Source organism: Oncorhynchus tshawytscha, linkage group LG05 (genome assembly GCF_018296145.1).
Source record: "Oncorhynchus tshawytscha isolate Ot180627B linkage group LG05, Otsh_v2.0, whole genome shotgun sequence".
NCBI classification, from domain to species: Eukaryota; Metazoa; Chordata; class Actinopteri; order Salmoniformes; family Salmonidae; genus Oncorhynchus; species Oncorhynchus tshawytscha.
In genome coordinates, this window is record NC_056433.1 from 36,267,016 (window position 1) to 36,292,914 (window position 25,899).

A 25,899-nucleotide genomic window follows, 5' to 3' on the forward strand; every position below is an offset into this window, starting at 1 on the left:
AGACACACTCACACCTCCCTGATCCGGGTCCTGCTCCTTTCTGTGTCTCTCACTGTTCCATCACTGTGTGTGTGTGTGTGTGCGCGCGCGCGTATCCTGGTTAGCGGTTGCCCTTGGCAGAGGTGGTAAACTAGAAATGCTGTTTAACTAAACCAACAGAGAGAATTGAGGTGTGTTCTATTTACACACACACACACACACACACACACACACACACACACACACACACACACACACACACACACACACACACACTCCTCCTCGCCTATAGGGCAGAAACTTAAGCCGGAAGCACCCGTGGTAAGGGCTGTTCAATGTTGGTCTGACCAATCGGAATCTATGCTTCAAGACTGTTTTGATCAGGCAGTACTGGGAAATGTTCAGGTCGCCCCCTGGGAACAGTGTTGACCTATACACTGTTGACCTATACACTGAGTACGGTCACAGCAACACAATAACACGATTACTGTGAATAGTCCGTATAATATAATAGTTTGATTTAAACGTTTGCAAGAAGATTTCCCTAATAATCCTGTTTACATGGACACGTCTGAAATCAGTATTCTTGATGGGACTCGGATAAATGCAGAAAAATCGCCAGTCAAAATAAACATTCTACAACAACGACCAGCTATTTTTGTGATGCCTATTTGATTCAGAGTTCAGACGTATGAAGTTTGCACGCGAAAACTATTTCTAACATGCATACTTTCCGTTTCCCCCCCCCCCAAGCACCCCTCACTCGCGCAAAAGAAGGAAGCTCGTGCTGCTCGTGCTTACACCTGCGTAGATCAAATACACTGCTGCAACTCCCATTAAGGTGTTTACATGTCCTAATCATTTTAAAGATTAGTCAGAAATCCAGGTGTTTTAATCAGAGTACGCTGACTTCGATTATGACCTACGATAAGCATACTCGGCCTTTTGCCATAATCAGTTTAATATTGAATTATTAGTGTGCATGTAAACGTACTCACTGACCCGGTGACTGGGTTCATCAGGAGGATCAGGAGGATTACAGTGAGGATTATAACTTATCCAAACCAAAAACCCGTGGATCGATGGCAGCAATCGCGCAAAATTGAAATCGCGAACCACTGCATTTAACCACGGCAAGTTGACTGGGAACACGGGACTTATGACCTCCGTAAGGCAATCAAAGAGCCAAATTAAATTACAGGGACAAAGTGGAGTCGCAATTCAACGGATCCGACACGAGGTGTATGTGGCAGGGACTCCAGACAATCAGGGATTGTAAAGGGAAAGCCAGCCACGTCGCGGACACCGACGCCTCACTCCTGGATGATCTAAACACCTTCTTCGCCCGCTTCGAGGAAAACAACACCAAGCCACCAATGTGGGCCCCCGCCACTCACAAGGACAGTGTGCTCCCGATCTCCATGGCAGACGTGAGTAATACATTCAAGCGTGTTAACCTTCACAAGGGTGCCGGCATTTCAAGCCGCATCGTCAGTCATCACTAGCCGGCCTCTGCCCAGTACCCTGCCCTGGACATTAGACACTGTCACTAGCCGGCCTCAGCCCAGTACCCTGCCCTGGACATTAGACACTGTCACTAGCCGGCCTCCGCCCAGTACCCTGCCCTGGACATTAGACACTGTCACTAGCCGGCTATCACCGGTACTCTACCCTGAGCATTAGACGTAACCATTAGAGACCTCTGCCTTGTATGTACCTGTACTTATGTACATAGTCATTGAACCCTGGTCACTTGCAAAATGTCTACATGCCGTTTCATTACTTTATATGCGTCTACTGTATTCTAGTCATGGCTCATCCTATACACACCGTTTCTATTCATATACTGTCCACACTGTCTATACACACCATGTATATACATTTATATGTATGGCGTTTGCAATGCCAGGGTTGTGGGTTCGATTCTCACAAAGGAACCAGTCCAAAAAAAAGTATGACAATGTATGCACTCACTACTGCGGGGGCCTGCTAAATGACTCAAATGTCATATTGTAACGGATCTCTTGTGGTGAAGGAGAGGAGGACCAAACGTGATGGTTATTCGTGTTTCTTTAATGAAGACGCTATACATGAATAAACTAACAAAAACAATAAACGTGAGACCTCAAAACAGCCCTATCTGGTGCAAAACACAAAGACAGGAACAATCACCCACAAAACACACAGCGAAACCCAGGCTACCTAAATATGGTTCCCAATCAGAGACAATGACTAACACCTGCCTCTGATTGAGAACCATATCAGGCCAAACACAGAAACAGACAAACTAGACACACAACATAGAATGCCCACTCAGATCACACCCTGACCAAACAAACATAGAAACATACAAAGCAAACTATGGTCAGGGTGTGACACATATATAAATGTTCATGTCAATATTTATATTCCAGACTGATATTGCTCATTCTGATATGTCTTCATTTCGAGTTATAAAACAATTAAAACAATTGGATTGTGTGTGTATTGTCCCCCCCCCCCTCAAACCCTCAAAACAGCCTCAATTTGTCAGGAGGAAGGACTCTACAAGGTGTCGAAAGCGTTCCACAGGGATGCTGGCCCATGTTGCGCATGAAAAACCCAGCAGCATTGCAGTTCTTGACACAAACCAGTGTGCCTGGCACCTACTACCATACTCCGTTCAAAAAGGTACTTAAATCTTTTGTCTTGTCCATTCACCCTCTGAATGTCACACATGCATAATCCTTGATTTAACAGGTGACATATACATAAGAGATCATAGCGTTCACCTGGACTCACCTGGTCAGTCTGTCATGGAGAGAGCAGGTGTTCTTAATGTTTTGTACACTCAGTGTATGTACTGCGCCTTCGGAAAATAAATTCATCCAGAGAGATTGCTCTTGGATTGCTGTTACGGTGCTATTTGGGTTAATTGTCCCCCCCCTACATTTCGAGATGTATTATAAACTTTGATTTGATACACAGAAGAACATACTGCCTATAAAGTGTCAATCTTCAACAAACGCCTCCTTATAATTCACTCTTTATAATTCACTATGCCAGTATTTTCACTGTATCTGTTCCTATCAAAAAACAAAACAAATCTTTCTATTTGAAAAAGCACAATGCATGTGATCTAGAGAAGATATTCAAAAAACACAAGGACATGACAGATTAAAGTGGGCGTCGGATACCGTATGTGAAATGACATTATAATAAAGGAGATCAGACCGAATCCCATTACGGTTGAGGTTAATGATTCCCCTGGAAATCAGGCAACATCCCACCATAACATGCCCATGTTTACCAAGACGGTAAGTAGCCATTCATTCAGCAGGAAACTAGGGGGGAGACAGGCCTGCAGAGGGATACACTAGTTTTATGGCTCCCATAGCACATGATTGAAATAACCCTCAAATCAATGGTGTGTTTGTGTATGCATGCGTGCGTTCCGTATGTTAAATCGAGTTAAGAAGAGCAAACACACGAGATCCAGTGAGCACTGGGAGTGTGTGTGTGCGTGTTTACCTAGTGCAGCTTCATGTTACTGAGACCGATCCAACCTGTTAAACACCTAGGCACAGATCTAGGATCAAATCCTAACCTTCACCATTATGTGGAAAACACTCAATTGCACTTAAGTCAATGTCTGGGTGATCTAAGGCCCATGTGGCAAATGGAGAGAAACCGGCTCAGATGAGCTATGATAGGCCTACATTTGATGCTTATCAAGTCAAACAAGAGAAAAAGGGAGGTGAGGGAGCGAAGGAGAGAAGAGGAGCAGAGGAGTAGGAGGAGGAAGAGGTGAGCTGTGAAAATTCATCCCTCTGAGCTCACATCAATTACTCCACATTTCAGCTCCTCTCCTCAGTGTGTGTCATCTGAGGTTTCTCTGATCCCTCCGTGTCTCTCTCTCTCTGTGTGTGTGTGTGTGTGTGTGTGTGTGTGTCCCGCAGGGCTCCGGCTTACAGTAAGGGGGACTGGAGAAAGGAGAGCTCTTAATAGGACTGTGATACAGAGCTAATATGAGACTCTTTACACGAGGCCCATTCCACCTAGAGAGGATACAGAGGCCCATAGGAAAGATATTACATTTAGAAACCACAGGAGCAACACAAAAAAGGTACCGTGACTTCGGCGTTAGCCTTTCAACCTGTTCTTTACATAGAATCAAACTGCAAGATACGTGGCTGTCATTTTGTGACGGAAATCTTTCCGTTTTCGTTGCCATCTTTTCGTCACACGCTGACCATCGTGGCCATACTGCTGCTGACTCACACACACACTTAGCCCGAGAAAAGGCTATCTGCCAGTAGACTCAAGAGACAAAGGAAGCAGATGAACTTGTAAAAACATTACCTTCACATCTCTCTCTCGCTTGCTCCCTCCCTCCGCCCTCTCTCTCTTTATCTCTCTTTGAGTTCTATATATAGCAGTTCATTTTCAGCCCAGCAAAATGGAGTTAAACAAAGGACTTAACACATCACCTAATGGATGGGGCTCCCCCTTATACACTACCCTCCACCAAATGATGTACAGTACAGCGTGTAGTGCATTTCTAAGTGCTCCAGTACAGTCATGCATTTGAGTCTGCATGCTAAAGCTCCACCTCCAACAAACAGAGGTCTCTCTGATAGTGGAAGAAGGGGGGGGAGGAGATGGGAGTGTTCCCCCAGGCTATCAGCATATAAGAAGTCTGCAGCAGTGTGTGTGGGTGTGTTGGTGTGGTATTTACAGGGCTGAAGCACAGGGAGTTCCCTATTTATTTTATTTTATCACCTTTATTTAACCAGGTAGGCCAGTTGAGAACAAGTTCTCATTTACAACTGCGACCTGGCCCAGATAATGCAAAGCAGTGTGACAAAACAACAACACAGTTACACATAAACAAACATAGTCAATAACACAATAGAAAAACATATGTACAGTGTGTGCAGATGTAGAAGAGTAGGGAGGTAAAGGCAATACATAGGCCATAGAGGTGAAATAATTACAATTTAGCATTAATACTAGAGTGATAGATGTGCAGATGATGATGTGCAAGTAGATATACTGGGGTGCAAAAGAGCAAGAGGATAAATAACAATATGGGGATGAGGTAGTTGGGTGTGCTATTTACAGATTGGCTGTGTACAGGTACAGTGGTCGGCAAGCTGCTCTAACAGCTGATGCTTAAAGTTAGAGAAGGAGATATAAGACTCAAGCTTCAGTGATTTTGTGTGTAATTTTAGGTGTAGAGAGAGAGAGAGAGAGAGAGAGGGCGAGAGAGGGCGAGAGAGGGCGAGAGAGAGATAGGGGCGAGAGAGAGGGCGAGAGAGAGAGAGAGGGCGAGGGAGAGAGAGGCGAGAGAGAGGGCGAGAGAGAGAGGGCGAGAGAGAGAGAGAGAGGGCGAGAGAGAGAGAGAGAGAGAGAGGGCGAGAGAGAGGGCGAGAGAGAGAGAGCGAGAGAGAGAGAGAGAGAGGGCGAGAGAGAGGGCGAGAGAGAGAGTGGGCGAGAGAGAGAGAGAGAGAGAGAGAGAGGGCGAGAGAGAGAGAGAGGGCGAGAGAGGGGCGAGAGAGAGAGGGCGAGAGAGGGAGAGAGAGAGAGGAGAGGGAGAGAGATAGGGGGCGAGAGAGAGGGCGAGAGAGAGAGAGAGGGAGGGCGAGAGAGAGAGGGCGAGAGAGAGAGGGGGCGAGAGAGAGAGAGAGAGAGGGCGAGAGAGAGGGCGAGAGAGAGAGAGAGAGAGAGAGAGAGAGGGCGAGAGAGAGAGAGAGGGCGAGAGAGAGAGAGAGAGAGAGGGCGAGAGAGAGGGCGAGAGAGAGAGGGCGAGAGAGGGAGAGAGAGAGAGGGCGAGAGAGATAGGGGGCGAGAGATAGAGAGAGGGAGGGCGAGAGGAGAGGGGCGAGAGAGAGAGAGAGGGAGGGCGAGAGAGAGAGGGGCGAGAGAGAGAGAGAGGGAGGGCGAGAGAGAGAGGGCGAGAGAGGGAGAGAGAGAGAGGGCGAGAGAGATAGGGGGCGAGAGAGAGAGGGCGAGAGAGAGAGAGAGGGAGGGCGAGAGAGAGAGGGCGAGAGAGAGAGAGGGAGGGCGAGGAGGGAGGGCGAGAGAGAGGGAGGGCGAGAGAGAGAGAGAGGGAGGGCGAGAGAGAGGGAGGGCGAGAGAGAGAGAGGGCGAGAGAGAGAGAGAGGGCGAGAGAGAGAGAGGGCGAGAGAGAGAGAGGGCGAGAGAGAGAGAGGGCGAGAGAGAGAGAGGGGCGAGAGAGAGAGAGGGAGGGCGAGAGATAGGGGGCGAGAGATAGGGGCGAGAGAGAGAGGGCGAGAGAGAGAGAGAGGGCGAGAGAGAGAGAGGGCGAGAGAGAGAGAGGGCGAGGGCGAGAGAGAGAGAGGGCGAGAGAGAGAGAGGGCGGAGAGAGAGAGGGCGAGAGAGAGAGAGGGCGAGAGAGAGAGAGGGCGAGAGAGAGAGAGGGCGAGAGAGAGAGAGGGCGAGAGAGAGAGAGGGCGAGAGAGAGAGAGGGCGAGAGAGAGAGAGGGCGAGAGAGAGAGAGAGGAGGAACAGCACATAAGAAATCAGTAATGTAATTGAAGAATACATAGACTCTAACCACTTCCAGAAAAATTGGAAAACACTAAACAAACAACACAAAGAGCTTCCTATCCAAAATGGAGATGTATGGTTAAACCACTTCTCCAATCTTTTTGTCTATATAACAAAGAACAAACAGTAAAAACATATACAGGATCAAATACAAATCTTAGAATCAACTATTAAAGACTACCAGAACCCGCTGGATTCTCCAGTTACATTGAATGAACTAAAGGACAAAATAAAAACCCTCCAACCCAAAAAGGCATGTGGTGTTGATGGTATCCTCAATGAAATGATCAAATATACAGACAACAAATTCCAATTGGCTATACTAAAACTCTTTAACATCATCCTTAGCTCTGGCATCTTCCCCAATATTTAGAATCAAGGACTGATCACCGCAATCTACAAAAGTGGAGACAAATTTGACCCCAATAACTACCGTGGGATATGCGTCAACAGCAACCTTGGGAAAATCCTCTGCATTATCATTAACAGCAGACTTGTACATTTCCTCAATGAAAACAATGTACTGAGCAAATGTCAAATTGTCTTTTTACAAAACTATCGTACGACAGACCACATTGTCAATTAGGGTGTGCAGGGTGACTAACAAACAAACCAAAACAAAGGCAAAGTCTTCTCATGCTTTGTTGATTTCAAAAAAGCCTTCGACTCAATTTGGTATGAGCGTCTCCTATATAAATTGATGGAAAGCGGTGTTGGGGGGAAAAAATACGAAATTATAAAATCCATGTACACAAACAACAAATCCACGGTTAAATTTGGCAAAAATCACACATTTCTTTCCACAGGGCCGTGGGGTGAGACAGGGATGCAGCAGAAGCTCCAACCTCTTCAACATATATATCAAAGAATTGGCGAGGGCACTAAAACAGTCCGCAGCACCCAGCCTCACCATACTAGAATCTGAAGTCAAATGTCTACTGTTTGATGATGATCTGGTGCTTCTGTCCCCAACCAAGGAGGGCGTACAGCAGCACCTAGATCTTCTGCACAGATTCTGCTAGACCTGGGCCCTGACAGTATTACCAAACTGGGGTATCCACAATAAAAATGTGATTCACATTTTTTTTTTTATATATACAGTACATACATACACACATATATATATAAATAAATAAAACATTTTCAAACAGTCCATTTATATTTTCCAACGGGCTATACATACGGGTGAGTTTTTTCTCTCACCAGAGTAGCCTTGTTTCACTGCCAAAAATAACATTAAACCATATATTGTTCAGCGAAATAACAACAATGTCAAATACAGGTAGTCGAATCAAACAGTTAACATCCAATCACATTCACCGTTACTCTCTGGCGGGAATTCCACTAACGGTCCGGTATGTAGCCAAACGTAGCTGCTGCTCATGTTGGCATGTCGGAAACATCATGACAGGGAGACATAGCGGAGTGGTAACGCGTGTGCCAGCAGTTACTCCCGACGCCACTTGGGTACACTGCAGCATCCACCACTGCCAGCAGGTAGCCTAGTGGTTAGAGAATTGGGCCAGTAACCGAAATCTGTCATTTTGCCCATGAATAAGCAGTTAACCCACTATTCCCCGGTAGGCCCTCACTGTAAATAAGAATTTGTTCTTAACTGACTAAATAAAGGTTAAATAAATTAAATAAAAAATCCACTGAGAGGCTCTTGCTGCCAAGGGAATGCCTGACAGCTTGAAAGACGTTTTGGACAATACAGTGAAAATAGTTAACTTTGTTAAAGCAAGGCTCCTGAACTCTCGCATATTTTCTGCACTATGCAATGATACGGGCAGCGACCATGTAACGCTTTTACAACATACAGAAGTGCGCTGGTTGTCAAGAGGCTAAGTATTGACACTTTTTTTTTCAATTGGGAGACGAGCTTAAAATGTTCTTTAATGACCATAATTTTCACTTGTCTGACTGCTTGCATGATGGCGAGTTTCTCAAACGACTGACCTATCTGGGTGATGTTTCTTCTTCCCTGAATGATCTGAATCAATAGTACAGGGACTCTCCACAACTATATTCAAAGTGGGGGACAAAATTGAGGTTATGATTAAGAAGTTGGAGCTCTTCTCTGTCTGCATTAACAAGGACAACACACAGGTCTTTCCATCCTATGATTTTTTGTGTGCAAACGAACTCAAGTTTACGGACAATGTCAAATGTGATATAGCGAAGCACCTGAGTGAGTTGGGTGCGCAATTATGCAGGTACTTTCCCAAAACGGACGACACAAACAACTGGATTCGATATCCCTTTCATGCCCTGCCTCCACTCCACTTACCGATATCTGAACAAGAGAGCCTCATCGAAATTGCAACAAGCGGTTCTGTGAAAATTGAATTTTAATCAGAAGCCACTGCCAGATTTCTGGATTGAGCTGCGCTCAGAGTATCCTGCCTTGGCAAATCGCACTGTTAAGACTGACACCTTTTGCAACCACGTACCATTGTGAGAGTGGATTCTCGGCCCTCACTAGCATGAAAACTAAATACAGGCACAGACTGTGTGGAAAATGATTTAAGACCGAGACTCTCTCCAATACAAACCAACATTGCAGAGTTATGTGCATCCTTTCAAGCACACCCTTCTCATTAACCTGTGGTGAGTTACTCACCATTTTCGATGAACAAATAAGGTTTTATATGTAAGATAAAGAGCAAAATTATTGATTATATTATAATTTGTGACCCGGCCCTATAAGAGCTCTTTGTCACTTCCCATGAGCCAGGTTGTAACAAAAACTCACACTCATTCGTATGTTTAATAAATGTATCGTATAGTGTGTGTGTGGCAGGCTTACAATGATGACAAATAACATTTGAGAGTGCGCTGACACTGGTGCTAGAGGGGGTACGCAGCTGGTGGTTGAATGTTTGAAGTGGTACGGGACTATAAAAAGTATGGGAACAACTGCACAAAAGCACACAAAAAACGATACATACCTCGGCCTCAACATCAGCGCCACAGGCAACTTCCACAAAGCTGTGAACGATCTGAGAGACAAGGCAAGAAGGGCCTTCTATGCCATCAAAAGGAACATAAAATTCGACATACCAATTAGGATCTGGCTAAAAATACTTGAATCAGTTATAGAACCCATTGCCCTTTATGGTTGTGAGGTCTGGGGTCTGCTCACCAACCAAGAATTCACTAAATGGGAAAAACACCAAAATGAGACTCTGCATGCAGAATTTTACAAAAATATCCTCAGTGCACAGCGTAAAACACCAAATAATGCAGAGCAGAATTAGGCCGATAAAAGCTAATGATCAAAATCCAGAAAAGGGCCATTAAATTCTACAACCACCAAAAAGGACGCGATTCCCAAACCTTCCATAACAAAGCCATCACCTACAGAGAGATGAACCTGGAGAAGAGCCCCCTAAGAAAGCTGGTCCTGGGGCTCTGTTCACAAACACAAACAGACCCCACAGAGCCCCAGGACAGCAACACAATTAGACCCAACCAAATCAGGAGAAAACTAAAAGAAAATTACTTGACACATTGGAAAGAATTCACAAAAAAACTGAGCAAACTGGAATGCTATTTGGCCCTAAACAGAGAGTACACAGTGGCAGAACACCTGACCACTGTGATTGACCCAAACTTAAGGAAAGCTTTGACTATGTACAGACTCAGTGAGCATAGCCTTGCTATTGAGAAAGGCCGCCGTAGACAGACCTGGCTCAAGAGAAGACAGACTATGTGCACATTGCCCACAAAATGAGGTGGAAACTGAGCTGCACTTCCTAACCTCCTGCCAAATGTATGACCATATTAGAGACACATATTTCCCTCAGATTACACATATCCACAAAGAATTTGAAAACAAATCCAATGTTGATAAACTCCCATATCTACTGGGTGATATACCAGTGTACCATCACAGCAGCAAGATGTGTGACCTGTTGCCACAAGAAAAGGGCAAACAGTGAATAACAAACAGCACTTTAAATACAACCTATATTTATGTTTATTTATTTTCCCTTTTGTACTTTAATCATTTGTACAGTGCCTTGCGAAAGTATTCGGCCCCCTTGAACATTGCAACCTTTTGCCACATTTCAGGCTTGAAACATAAAGATATAAAACTGTATTTTTTTGTGAAGAATCAACAACAAGTGGGACACAATCATGAAGTGGAACGACATTTATTGGATATTCCAAACTTTTTTAACAAATCAAAAACTGAAAAATTGGGCGTGCAAAATTATTCAGCCCCCTTAAGTTAATACTTTGAAGCGCCACCTTTTGCTGCGATTACAGCTGTAAGTCGCTTGGGGTATGTCTCTATCAGTTTTGCACATCGAGAGACTGAAATTTTTTCCCATTCCTCCTTGCAAAACAGCTCGAGCTCAGTGAGGTTGGATGGAGAGCATTTGTGAACAGCAGTTTTCAGTTCTTTCCACAGATTCTCGATTGGATTCAGGTCTGGACTTTGACTTGGCCATTCTAACACCTGGATATGTTTATTTTTGAACCATTCCATTGTAGATTTTGCTTTATGTTTTGGATCATTGTCTTGTTGGAAGACAAATCTCCGTCCCAGTCTCAGGTCTTTTGCAGACTCCATCAGGTTTTCTTCCAGAATGGTCCTGTATTTGGCTCCATCCATCTTCCCATCAATTTTAACCATCTGACCTGTCCCTGCTGAGGAAAAGCAGGCCCAAACCATGATGCTGCCACCACCATGTTTGACAGTGGGGATGGTGTGGTCAGGGTGTTGCTTTTACGCCAAACATGACATTTGCATTGTTGCCAGAAAGTTCAATTTTGGTTTCATCTGACCAGAGCACCTTCTTCCACATGTTTGGTGTGTCTCCCAGGTGGCTTGTGGCAAACTTTAAACAACACTTTTTATGGATATCTTTAAGAAATGGCTTTCTTCTTGCCACTCTTACATAAAGGCCACATTTGTGCAATATACGACTGATTGCTGTCCTATGGACAGAGTCTCCCACCTCAGCTGTAGATCTCTGCAGTTCATCCAGAGTGATCATGGGCCTCTGGGCTGCATCTCTGATCAGTCTTCTCCTTGTATGAGCTGAAAGTTTAGAGGGACGGCCAGGTCTTGGTAGATTTGCAGTGGTCTGATACTCCTTACATTTCAATATTATCGCTTGCACAGTGCTCCTTGGGATGTTTAAAGCTTGGGAAATCTTTTTGTATCCAAATCCGGCTTTAAAAACTTCTTCACAACAGTATCTCGGACCTGCCTGGTGTGTTCCTTGTTCTTCATGATGCTCTCTGCGCTTTTAACGGACCTCTGAGACTATCACAGTGCAGGTGCATTTATACGGAGACTTGATTACACACAGGTGGATTGTATTTATCATCATTAGTCATTTAGGTCAACATTGGATCATTCAGAGATCCTCACTGAACTTCTGGAGAGAGTTTGCTGCACTGAAAGTAAAGGGGCTGAATAATTTTGCACGCCCAATTTTTCAGTTTTTGATTTGTTAAATATTTTTGAAATATCCAATAAATGTCGTTCCACTTCATGATTGTGTCCCACTTGTTGTTGATTCTTCACAAAAAAATACAGTTTTATATCTTTATGTTTGAAGCCTGAAATGTGGCAAAAGGTCGCAAAGTTCAAGGGGGCCGAATACTTTCGCAAGGCACTGTATATTGTTACAACCCCTTAAACAGTTGAAGTCAGAAGAAAAAATACACTTAGGTTCATTAAAACTAGTTTTTCAACCACTCCACAAATTTCTTGTTAACAAACTATAGTTTTGGCAAGTCAGTTAGGACATCTACTTTGCGCATGACAAGTCATTTTTCCAACAATTGTTTACAGACAGATTATTTAATTTATAATTCACTGTATCACAATTCCAGTGGGTCAGAAGTTTACATACACTAGGTTGACTGTGCCTTTAAACAGCTTGGAAAATTCCAGCAAATGATGTCATGACTTCTGATGCTAATTGACATCATTTGAGTCAATTGGAGGTTTACCTGTGGATGTATTTTCAATGCCTACCTTCACACTCAGTGCCTCTTTGCTTGACATCATGGGAAAATCAAAAGAAATCAGCCAAGACCTCAAGTCTGGTTCATCCTTGGGAGCAATTTCCAAACACCTGACGGTAACATCTGTACAAACAATAGTATGCAAGTATAAACCCCATGGGACCATGCAGCCGTCATACCACTCAGGAAGGAGAGGCGTTCCGTCTCCTAGAGATTAGTGTACTTTGGTGCAAATCAATCCCAGAACAATAGCAAAGGACCTTGTGAAGATGATGGAGGAAACAGGTACAAAAGTATATATAGTCACAGTAAAACGAGACCTATATCCACATAACCTGAAAGGCCGCTCAGCAAGGAAGAAGCCACTGTTCCAAAAACACCATAAAAAAGCCAGACTATGGTTTGCAACTGCACATGGGGACAAAGATCGTACTTATTGGAGAAATGTCTCCTGTTCTGATGAAACAAAAATAGAACTGTTTGGCCATAATGACCATTGTTGTGTTTGGAGGAAAAGGGGAAGGCTTGCAAGCTGAAGAACAACATCCCAACCGTGAAGCACGGGGTGGCAGAATCATGTTGTGGGGGTGCTTTGCTGCAGGAGGGACTGGTCCACTTCACAAAATAGATGGCATCATGAGGATGGAAAATTATGTAGATATATTGAAGCAACATCTCAAGACATCAGTTAAAGCTTGGTCGCAAATGGGTCTTCCAAATGGACAATGACCCCAAGTGTACTTCCAAAGTTGTGGCAAAATGGCTTAAGGACAACAAAGTCAAGGTATTGGAGTGGCCATCACAAAGCCCTGACCTCAATCCTACAGAAGATTTGTGGGCAGAACTGAAAAGTGTTTGCAAGCAAGGAGGCCTACAAACCTGATTCAGTTACACCAGCACTGTCAGGAGGAATGGGCAAATTTCCCCCAACTTATTGTGGGAAGCTTGTTGAAGGCTACCCAAAACGTTTGACCCAAGTTAAACAATTTAAAGCCAATGCTACCAAATACGAATTGAGTGTATGTAAACTTCTGACCCACTGGGAATGTGATGAAAGAAATAAAAGCTGAAATAAATCATTCTCTTTACTATTATTCTGACATTTCACAATCTTAAAATAAAGTCTTGATCCTAACTAACCTTAAACAGGGACTTTTTACTAGGATTAAATGTCAGAAATAGTGAAAAACTGAGTTTAAATGTATTTGGCTCAGGTGTATGTAAACTTCTAACTTCAGGTGTATATACATAATATGCCATTTGAAATGTCTTCATTATTTTGGAACTTCTGTGAGTGTAATGTTTACTGTTCATTTTTATTGTTTATCATCTACTTCACTTGCTTTGGCAATGTTAACATATCACTCCCATGCCAATAAAGCCTCATGAATTGAGAGAGCGAGAGTATGTACTAAGCAAATGTCAAATGGGCTTTTAACCAAATTACCGTATGACAGACCACGTATTCACCATGAACACTTTTTGACAAACAAACAAAACAAAAGCAAAGTCATGTTTTGTTGATTTCAACAAAGCTTTTCACTCAATTTGGCATGAGGGTATACAATTTGATGCAAAGCGGTATTGGGGGGGAACATTATAAGATCCATGTACACAAACAACAAGTGTGCGGATTGGAAGAGAATATATATTTCCTCAGGGCCAGGGGGTGAGACAGGGATCCAGCTTGAGCCCCAACCTTTTCAACGCTTACATTGCCTTCGGAAAGTATATTTTATTGTTTATTTAAGGTAAAATTCTTATTTATAATGACAGCCTACCACGGCCAAACCTTCCCCTTACAACTCTGGGCAAATTGTGTGCAGCCCTATGGGACTCCCGATCACGGGCAGTATTGATACAGCCCGGGATCAAACCCAAATCTGTAATGATGCCTCTAGCACTGCGATGCAGTGCCTTCGACGGCTGCGCCTCTCAGGAACCCTTGACTATTCCACATTTTGTTAGTTAGAGCCTTCTTTTAAAATTGATTCAATTGTGTTTTTCCCTCCTCAATCTAAACACAATACCCCATAATGACAAAGCATAAACAGATTTGTAGACATTTTGCTAATAAAAAAAGATAAATAAATACGGAAATATCACATTTACATAAGTATTCAGACCCTTTACTCAGTACTTTGTTGAAGCACATTAGGCAGTGATTATAGCCTGGAGTCCTCTTTGGTATGACGCTACAAGCTTGGCACACCTGTATTTGGAGACTTTCTCAGAATGTTCAACTGTTTGGTCTGGAGCAGGTTTTCATCAAGTTTCTCTCTGTACTTTGCTCCGCTCAACTTTGTCTTGATCCTGACTCGTCTCCCAGTACCTGCTGCTGAAAATCACCACCACAGCATGATGCTGCCACCACCATGCTTCACCGTAGGGATGGTGCCAGGTTCCCTCCAGATGTGACACTTGGCATTCAGGCCAAATCTTGGTTTCATCAGACTAGAGAATCTTGTTTCTCATGGTCAGAGTATTTAGGTGGCTTTTTGTAAACTCCAAGTGGGCTGTCTTGTGCCTTTTACTGAGTGGCTTCCATCTGGCCACTCTACCATAAAAGCCTGATTGGTGGAGTGCTGCAGAGATGGTTGTCCTTCTGGAAGGTTCTCCCATCTCCACAGAAGAACTCCGGAGCTCTGTCAGAGTGACCATCAGGCAACTAGCCTGATAAGTATTTTCATTTTTCAGACTACATTTCCTATGATGCTTCCCACATCCCTCCATAATATGAAGGCCACTAGGGACTTAAGCTCCTAAATGGAGACATCCTCTCAGGCATGGTTGTGTTTGCTCCTCTCTGCTCTGTGTCTCTGCTCTGGACTGTGGCTTACCTTAACTCACCAGGATTCATAGGCATTTCTCATGATTGCATTTCTCCTCCATCGTCATTGTGGAGAACCGTCAACATTAAACCCCTAAATAACCCTGTTCTGTCAGACTGGACTGGGTTGTAAGCAGTTCCCATCACTGTTAACCATGTTAGACTGTGGCACAACAGCAGCCGTTGATTGTGGAGTTTCCGTCAGGGAGGGAGGACAGAAAGGGTTAATTAAGTGAGCTAGTGCGTTAGATTGACGTCTCTCGCTTTCTCTCAATTCAATTCAGTTCAAAGGGCTTTTTTCGCCATGGGGAAAATATGTTTACATTGCCAAAGCAAGTGAAATAGATTGTAAACAAAATAATAGAAATTAAGAAAAAAATATTGCACTCACAAAAGTTTCAATAATAGACTTTTCAAATGTTATATCATTGGCTATGTACAGTTTTGTAACAATGTGCAAATAGTTGAAGTACAAAAGGGATAATAAATAAACATAAATATAGATTGTATTTACAATGGTGTTCATGCTCCACTGGTTACCCTTTTCTTGTGGCAACAGGTCACAAATATTGCTGCTGTGGTGGCACACTGTGGTATTTCACCTAATAAATATGGGAGTTTATGAAACATTTGATTTTGTTTTCTAATTCTTTGTGGGTCTGTGTAATCTGAGGGAATAAAGTGTCTTTGATATGGTCATACATTTGGCAGCAGGTTAAGAAGTGCAGCTCCGTTTCCACCTCATTTTGTCAGCAGTGGGCACACTGCTGGTCTGCCTACGGTGGCCGCTCTTGATAACAAGGACATGTTTACGGAGTCTGTACAAAGATTTTCTTAATTTTGGGTCAAGTCACAGTAGTCAGGTATTCTGTCACTGTGTATTCTCTGTTTAGGGCCAAATAACATTCCAGTTTGCGCTGTTCTTTTGTTGATTCTTTCCAATGTGTCAAGTAATTATCTTGTTTGTTTTCTCCTGATTTGATTGGGTCGAATTGTGTTGCTGTCCTGGGGCTCTATGTGGTCTGTTGGTGTTTGTGGACGACCTGGCTGAGGGGACTCTTCTCCAGGTTAATCTCTCAATTTGGTAAGGGATTTGTCATGGAAGGTTTGAAAATTGCTTCCTTTTATGGATTTTGATCAATACCGGGAATCGTCCTAATTACGTTCTGCATGCAATATTTGGTGTTTTACATTGTACACGTAGGACGTTATTGCAGAATTCTACATGCAGTCTCAATTTGGTGTTTGTCACATTTAGTCAATTTTTGGTTGGTGAGTGGACCCCAGACCTCACAACCACAGAGGGCAATGGTTTTTATAACGGTTTTAAGTATTTTTTAGCCAGATCCTAATTGGGATGTCAAACGTTATGCTCAGATCATTCACAGCTTTGTGAAAGTTACCTGTGTCGCTGATGTTTCAGCCGAGGTAGGTATAGTTTATTGTGTGCTCTAGGGCAACAGTTTGTAGGTGGAATTTGTATTTGTGGTCCTGGCAAATGGAGCTTTTTTTGGAACACCATTATTTTTGTCTAACTGAGATTAACTGTCAAGGCCAAAGTCTGACGGAATTTGCTGTAGGCCCTCCTTGGTTGGGAACAGATCTAGGTGCTGCTGTAGGCCCTCCTTGGTTTGGGAACTGAAGCTGCAGATCATCTGCAAACAGTAAAGAAGGCCGGTTGCTTCAGACTGTTCTAGAGCCCTCGACAATTCGTTGACATACAGTGCCTTTGTAACAGTATAGCTTCCGTCCCTCTCCTCGCCCCAACCTGGGCTCGAACCAGGGACCCTCTGCACACATCAACCACAGTCACACACGAAGCATTGTTACCCATCGCTCCACAAAAGCCACGGACCTTGCAGAGCAAAGGGAACCACTACTTCAAGGTCTCAGAGCGAGTGACGTCACTGATTGAAACGCTATTAGCGCGCACCACCGCTAACTAGCTAGCCATTTCACATCAGTTACACTCAACCCCCCTTTTGACCTCCTCCTTTTCCGCAGCAACCAGTGATCCGGGTCAACAGCGTCAATATAACAGTAAAACTTTAGTCCGTCCCCTCGCCCCGACCTGGGCCCGAACCAGGGACCCTCTGCACACAGACAACAGTCACCCACAAAGCATCGTTACCCATCGCTTCACAAAAGCCGCGGCCCTTGCAGAGCAACGGGAACCACTACTTCAAGGTCTCAGAGCGAGTGACGTCACCGATTGAAACGCTATTAGCGTGCACCACCACTAAGTAGCTAGCCATTTCACATCGGTTACACTTTCAGAAAGTATTCAGACCCCTTCACTTTTCCCACATTTTGTTACGATACAGCCTTATTCTACAAAGGATTAAATCAATACAAATCCTCAGAAGTCTACACACAATACCCCATATTGACAAAGCTAAAACAGGTTTATAGAATTTTGGGGAAATTTATTGCAAATAAATATTCAGACCCCTTCCCATGAGACTCGAAATTGAGCTCAGGTGCATCCTGTTTCCATTGATCAACCTTGAGATGTTTCTACAACTTGTTTGTAGTCCACTTGTGGTAAATTCAATTGATTGGACAAGATTTGGAAAGGCACACACCTGTCTATATAAGGTCCCACAGTTGACAGTGCATTTAAGACCAAAAACCAGGCCACGAGGTTGAAGGAATTGTCCGTAAAGCTAAGAGACAGGATTGTGTTCGAGGCACAGATCTGGGGAAGGGTACCAAAAAACGTCTGCAGCATTGAAGGTCCCCAAGAACACAGTGTCCTCCATCATTCTTAAATGTAAGACGTTTGGAACCACCAAGACTCTTCCCAGAGCTGGCCGCCTAGCCAAACTGAGCAATCGGGGAAGAAGGGCTTTGCTCAAGGAGGTGACAAAGAACCCAATGGTCACTCTGACAGAGCTCTAGAGTTCCTCTGTGGAGATGGGAGAAACTTCCAGCAGGACTAACATCGCTGCAGCACTCCACCAATCAGGCCCTGTCCCGCAGGGCTCAGACTTACAGTACGGGGGACTGGAGAAAGGAGATAGTGTAACACAAAGCTCTTAATAGGACTGTGATACAGAGCTAATATGAGACTCTTTACACGAGGCCCATTCCACCTAGAGAGGATACAGAGGCCCATAGGAAAGATATTACATTTAGAAACCACAGGAGCAACACAAAAAAGGTACCGTGACTTCGGCGTTAGCCTTTCAACCGGTTCTTTACATAGAATCAAACTGCAAGATACGTGGCTGTCATTTTGTGACGGAAATCTTTCCGTTTTCGTTGCCATCTTTTCGTCACACGCTGACCATCGTGGCCATACTGCTGCTGACTCACACACACACACACACACACACACACACACAAAGACCGATAAAAAGCAGATGAACTCGTAAAAATAGCGAACATTACCTTCACATCTCTCTCTCGCTTGCTCCCTCCCTCCGCCCTCTCTCTCTTTATCTCTCTTTGAGTTCTATATATAGCAGTTCATTTTCAGCCCAGCAAAATGGAGTTAAACAAAGGACTTAACACATCACCTAATGGATGGGGCTCCCCCTTATACACTACCCTCCACCAAATGATGTACAGTACAGCATGTAGTGCATTTCTAAGTGCTCCAGTACAGTCATGCATTTGAGTCTGCATGCTAAAGCTCCACCTCCAACAAACAGAGGTCTCTCTGATAGTGGAGGAAGGGGGGGGAGGAGATGGGAGTGTTCCCCCAGGCTATCAGCATATAAGAAGGCTGCAGTACAGTGTGTGTGTGTGTGTGTGTGTGTTATTTACAGAGCTGAAGCACAGGGAGATCCCTTTGCATAATGAGAGAATAGGAGGGAAGGACTGAGAGAGAGAGGTCAATCTAACACAGCGTTTCCCAAACTAAGAGTCGCCAGGTTTGAAAATGGGGTCGCAAGAGAAACTCTGAAATAAAATAAATAAAATTGAGCTTGGTTCATAGAACCGGGGTTATGTCAGTAACCTCTGTTAGCCCCTAGATGCGGAAAAAATAAACAGAGTGGTTTTGGTATTCGTCCTACAGATGTGGCTCAATCTTATAAACCGTTTAAGCTACAAAATATTATGACCCCGTCCCTAAAAGATAACACGTACAGTTGAAGTTGGAAGATTACATACAATTTGGTTGGAGTCATTAAAACTCATTTTTTAACCACTCCACAAATGTCTTGTTAACAAACTATAGTTTTGGCAAGTCAGTTAGGACTAGAGGTCGACCGATTAATCGGAATAGCCGATTAATTAGGGCCGATTTCAAGTTTTCATAACAATCGGAAATCGGTATTTTGGGCGCCGATTTCCGATTATAAAAAAAAAAAATGTTTTATATACCTTTATTTAACTAGGCAAGTCAGTTAAGAACACATTCTTATTTTCAATGACTGCCTAGGCACTGTGGGTTAACACGACAGATTTTCACCTTGTCAGCTCAGGGGTCCAATCTTGCAACCGCACAGTTAACTAGTCCAACGCTCTAACCATTGCACTCCACGAGTAGCCTGCCTGTTACGCGAATGTAGTAGAAGCCAAGGTAAATTGCTAGCTAGCATTAAACTTATCTTATAAAAAACAATCAATCAATCACTAGTTATAACTACTAATCCAGTTTAGCAGGCAATATTAACCAGGTGAAATTGTGTCATTTCTCTTGCATTCATTGCACGCAGAGTCAGGGTATATGCAACAGTTTGGGCTGCCTGGCTCATTGCGAACTAATTTGCCAGAATTTTGTGTAATTATGACATACATTGAAGGTTGTGCAATGTAACAAGAATATTTAGACTTAGGGATGCCACCCGTTAGATAAAATACCGAACGGTTCCGTATTTCACTGAAATAAACTAAACGTTTTGTTTTCGAAATGAGTTTCCGGATTCGATCATATTAATGACCAAAGGCTCGTATTTCTGTGTGTTATTATGTTATAATTAAGTCTGATTTGATAGAGCAGTCTGACTGAGCAGCAACAGGCCCGTAATCATTCATTCAAACAGCACAATTGTGCGTTTTGCCAGCAGCTCTTCACAGCGCTGTTTATGACTTCAAGCCTATCAGCCTAAGGGCTGGTGTAACCAATGTGAAATGGCTAGCTAGTTAGCTGGGTGTGCGCTAATACTGTTTCAAACGTCACTTGCTTTTAGATTTGGAGTAGTTATTCCCCTTGCGATGCAAAGGGCCGCGGCTTTTGTGGAGCGATTGGTAACGATGCTTCGAGTGTGACTGTTGTCGATGTGTTCCTGTTTCGAGCCCAGGTAGGGGCGAGGAGGGGGACGGAAGGTATACTGTTACACTGGCAATACTATAGTGCCTATAAGAACATCCAATAGTCAAATGTACATGAAATACAAATGGTATAGAGAGAAATAATCCTATAAATACTATATTAACTACAAGCTAAAACCTCTTACCTTGGAATATTGAAGTCTCATGTTAAAAGGAACCACCAACTTTCATATGTTCTCATGTTCTGAGCAAGGAACTTAAACGTTAGCTTTTTTACATGGCACATTTTTTACATGGCACATATGACTTTGTTCTCCAACAATTTTGAGGCTAAATAGATTTTATTTATGTTTTATATTTATATTTATGTTTTATATTAAGTTAAAAATAAGTGTTAATTCAGTATTGTCATTTGTAATTGTTATTATTACAAATAAAAAAAATAGTTTAAAAATATCGTCTTTTTTTTGGGTCCTCCAATAATCAGTATCGGTATTGAAAAATCATAATCGGTCGACCTCTAGTTAGGGCATCTACTGTGTGCATGACACAAGTCATTTTTCCAACAATTGTTTACAGACAGATTATTTCAATTATAATTTACTGTATCACAAATCCAGTGGGTCAGAAATTTACATACACTAATTGACTGTGCCTTTCAACAGCTTGGAACATTCCAGAAAATTATGTCATGGCTTTAGAAGCTTCTGATAGGCTAATTGACATCATTTGAGTCAATTGCAGGTGTAACTGTGGATGGATTTCAAGGCCTACTTTCACACTCAGTGCCTCTGCTTGACATCATAGGAAAATCAAAAGAAATCAGCCAAGACCTCAGAAAAAAATTGTAGATCGCCACAAGTCTGGTTCATCCTTGGGAGCAATTTCCAAGCGCATGAAGGTATCATCTGTACAAACAATAGTATGCAAGTATAAACACCATGGGACCATGCAGCCGTCATACCGGAGGAAAAAGGGGAGGCTTGCAAGCCGAAGAACACCATCCCAACCGTGAAGCACGGGGTGGCAGCATTATGTTGTGGGGGTGCTTTGCTGCAGGAGGGACTGGTGCACTTCACAAAATTGATGGCATCATGAGGGTGGAAAATTACGTGGATATATTGAAGCGCCATCTCAAGACATCAGTCAGGAAGTTAAAGCTTGGTCGCAAATGGGTCTTCCAAATGGACAATGACCCCAAGCATACTTCCAAAGTTGTGGCAAAATGGCTTAAGGACAACAAAGTCAAGGTATTGGAGTGGCCATCACAAAGCCCTAACCTCAATCCTATAGAACATTTGTGGGCAGAACTGAAAAAGTGTGTGTGAGCAAGGAGGCCTACAAACCTGACTCAGTTACACCAGCTCTGTCAGGGGGAATGGGCCAAAATTCACCCAACTTATTGTGGGATTCTTGTGGAAGGCTACCCAAAACATTTGACCCAAGTTAAACAATTTAAAGGCAATGCTACCAAATACTAATTGAATGTATGTAAACTTCTGACCCACTGGGAATGTGATGAAAGAAATAAAAGCTGAAATAAATAATTCTCTACTATTATTCTGACATTTCACATTCTTATAATGAAGTGGTGATCCTAACTGACCTTAGACAAGGAATATTTACTCGGATTAAATGTCAGAAATTGTGAAAACTGCGTTTAACTGTATTTGACTAAGGTGTATGTAAACTTCCAACTTCAACTGTACATACTGCTTTCCTCCATTATGCCCACAAGCGTTAAAACAAAGGACAAGACCAGGGACTAAATCAGACTGAGGGGAAAAGATCATCATCAATGATCATGTTCTTTCCTACACAGAAGATCATACAAAATTATTACCTGATGATATTCTGATATTCTTCCCAATAACTTTCTGATGCATTTCGGTCTCTTCAAACCGTACTTTCTTCAGATTGAAATATTGTCAAAAGTACTGTCCGACTGATTTGTAACAGATTGCCATAGCCCAACTTCAAAAATAAAACATTGGCTGTTGATTACATCACTTCTTCCACGTGGTGGGGTTGCGATTTTTTAAAATATCAAAATGGGGTCACGAGCCGAAAAGGTTTAGGAATCCCTGATCTAACGCACTAGCTCACTTAAAACCCTTTCTGACCTCCCTCCCTCACAGAAACTCCACTATCAACAACTGCTGTTGTGCCACAGTCTAACATGGTTAACAGTGACTGAAAATGGTACAACTCAGTCCAGTTTGACAGTCAGGGTTATTAAGGGGTTGAACGTTGATGGTTTTCCACAATGATGCATCATGGGAAATGCCTATGGATCCTGGGAGTTAGGGTAAGCCACAGTCCAGAGCAGAGACAGGAGCAAACACAACCACAACTGCCTGAGAGGATGTCTTCATTTAGGAGCTTAAGTCCCTGGTGGCCTTCATATATGGAGGGACATTGGGAAGCATCATGGGAAATGTAGTCTGAAATGTAGGCCATAATGCACAACTTTACATACACATAGTTGGCGTATTGATAAAATGTTTTTACCATGGTATAATGCTACTTTGTTACAATGCAACTTTGTTAAAATTTTAATCTTCTGTATAATGATACATTATTCTGAGCTATCAAATACACTACATGGCCAAAAGAATGTGGACACCAGTTGTCGACCATCTCATTCCAAATTATGGGCATTAATATGGTGTTGCCCCCCCCTCCCCCTCCCCCCTTGCTGCTATAACAGCCTCCGCTCTTCTGGGAAGGCTTTCCACTAGATGTTGGAACATTGCTGTGGGGACTTGCTTCCATTCAGCCACAAGAGCATTAGTGAGGTCGGGCACTGATGTTGGGCGATTAAGCCTGGCTCGCTGTCGGCATTCCAATTCATCCCAAAGGGGGGTTTGAGGTCAGGGCTCTGTGCAGGTCAGTCAAGTTCTTCCACAGCAATCTCGACAAACCATTTCTGTATGGACCTCGCTTTGTGCACAGGGGCATTGTCATGCTGAAACAAGGAAGGGCTTTCCCCAAACTGATGCCAAAAAGTTGGAAGCATGGAATCATCTAGAATGTCATTGTATGCTGTAGCGTTAAGATTTACCTTCACTGAAATTAAGGGGCCTAGCCCGAACCATGAAGAAACAGCCCCAGACCAATATTCCTCCTCCACCAAACTTTACTGTTGGTACTAGGTAGTGTTCTCCTGGCATCCGCCAATCCCAGATTAGTCCATTGGACTACCAGATTGGGAAGCTTAACACTACTCCAGCCAACACTTGGCATTGCACATGGTGATCTTAGGCTTGTGTGGGGCTGCTCCGCCATGGAAACCCATTTCATGAAGCGAACAATTATTGTGCTGACTTTGCTTCTCAAGGCAGTTTGGAACTTGGTAGTGAGTGATGCAACCGAAGACAGGCGATTTTTATGCGATACTTGCTTAAGCACTCGGCGGTCCCATTCTGTGAGCTTGTGTAGCCTACCACTTCGCAGCTGAGCCGTTGTTGCTCCTAGACTTTTCCACTTCACAATAACAGCACTTACAGTTAACCGGGGCAGCTCTAGCAGGGAAAGAAATTTGACAAGCTGACTTGTTGGAAAGGTGGCATCCTATGACGGTGCCACGTTGAAAGTCATTGAGCTCTTCAGTAAGACCATTCTACTGCCAATGTTTGTCTATGGAGATTGCATGGTTGTGTGCACGGTTTTATACACCTGTCAGCAATGGGTGTGGCTGAAATAGCCAAATCCACTAATTTGATGGGGTGTCCAGATACTTTTGTATATATAGTTTAGTTCTCCGTTCTAGAGGAATTCTACCTGTGTGTCTGTGTGTGTGCATGCGTGGTTGTGTGTGTGTGTGTGTGTGTGTATGCGTGGTTGTGTGTGTGTGTGTGTGTGTGTGTAGCTGAACCATTCGGTATCTCATTTAGACCAGATTAGGAGGGCTAGAGTTCAGTTTACGCCCACACACACACACACACACACACACACACACACACACACACACACACACACCACACCCTCTTGGTTCTCATCAACTAGGCCTGCCCAAACATGGTCAAAATCCCACACAACATAGGCAAGCATGCACGCAGGCACACACACACACACAAACACACACCAGGGTTTCTGTAAACCTGTAATAGCAGGCTTTTGGCACCAAAAAATTATAAAAAAGCTGATGAACAAAATTGACGGCTGGAAGAAAAAAATCCCATTGCGAAATAATGCTTTTTAGCCTGTTAAATGATGGAAGTACCAGTCGATGGAAATACATTTGACTGGTCATGTTTATCGGTCTATAGGTTAATTTGTGTGTACAGTATATTCGTTATGCATCTTATTGATCACACGGGTACAGCATACAGACACAGAGCGTTTAAGTGAAAATCTGTCAGACAGCGCGAGAGCTGCTGCTACAACATCTTAAACAGCAAATGCATAAGCAACGAAAGGCAGGCTTCTTCAGCGCGTATATATATTAATCTCTGTCACATGAAACCGCCCGTATGTGCGGTGCGCTTTGACAAGTGTTTTCTCCCGCTAATTGCATTATGGCACGAACATAGCCTACCGTCTTGTGCGCTTCTAATGTGAATACATAATAGTTCATCAACATTTTAAGGTAATCGTTCTCATCTGTTTTATCAGACTCATTGCCTTTTAACTTTTCTTTTTAAATGTATCCTATTCATACTAGTTGTATTAACGTTGTCCCACACATGTGGTTAGAGTCTGTTTGGAATAGGCTATTTCTTCTAGACAAGCTGACCGACAGAATAGGTCGACTTTTCTACTATGGGGGAAAGTAAATTGACATAGGATAGTGATTTTGTTGTTCGTTACTCATCTTGATGGCTGAGAAAAAGTGTGCATCTCCATCTCCAGTGTGCATCAGAATTAGGTTTTAAAAAAGGACCGCACATCGTTGCATCCTCAACTTGCATGTTCTGTTTTAATATGAATGACCATAATCTAAAATGTGATTTATGTCATTCTGAGAAACCGTGTGTGGACGCACTATTCAGGTTACATACCCAATGCATATGGGTCCGGTAAATTTCTTAAATGTCTGGTAAATGAATATGCTGCTGGTCCTAATGGAAAACCTGACAACCACACACACACACACAGGGCCAATGACCTCCCAGCCCCAGTAGGAACAGTGGAGCCTGAGGCCAGCCTGGATTCCAGCCTAAGAGAACGTCATTATCCCCTAGATAGACTTACCCTGCTGCCCCCTGGACAAGTCATTAGTGGAATATGTTATTGGACAGACTAATAATAGACAGACAGACAGACAGACGTAAGGGCCTGCTGCAGGTCTGTCCCATTTCTTCTCTCTCTCTCTTTCACTT

The 25,899-nt window shown here is 43.4% G+C and overlaps 1 protein-coding gene across 3 annotated transcripts in view; it reads right to left on the reverse strand.

The window, feature by feature from the left end:
- Positions 1-25,899, reverse strand: part of LOC112251519 (1-phosphatidylinositol 4,5-bisphosphate phosphodiesterase beta-4) — a 175,912-nt gene that overhangs the window by 91,147 nt on the left and 58,866 nt on the right. The gene's annotated exons all lie outside the window — the stretch shown is intronic.